Below are 239 nucleotides of genomic sequence, written 5' to 3' on the forward strand. Positions count from 1 at the left end.
TATTATAACATAGCACACTTGCACTTAATATTATAACATAGCACACTTGCACTTAATTATAACATAGCACACTTGCACTTAATATTATAACATAGCACACTTGCACTTAATATTATAACATAGCACACTTGAACTTAATATTATAACATAGCACACTTGCATTATAACATAGCACACTTGCACCTAATATTATAACATAGCACACTTGCACCTAATATTGTAACATAGCACACTTGCAC

The 239-nt window shown here is 30.5% G+C and overlaps 1 protein-coding gene across 2 annotated transcripts in view; it reads right to left on the minus strand.

The window, feature by feature from the left end:
• INTS12 (integrator complex subunit 12) overlaps positions 1-239 on the minus strand; it is a 40,217-nt gene that overhangs the window by 33,156 nt on the left and 6,822 nt on the right. The window lies entirely within an intron of this gene.

This window comes from Petaurus breviceps, unplaced genomic scaffold (genome assembly GCF_028583685.1).
Source record: "Petaurus breviceps papuanus isolate PSGF00001 unplaced genomic scaffold, PetGlider_PUasm1.0 126, whole genome shotgun sequence".
Taxonomy (NCBI): Eukaryota; Metazoa; Chordata; class Mammalia; order Diprotodontia; family Petauridae; genus Petaurus; species Petaurus breviceps.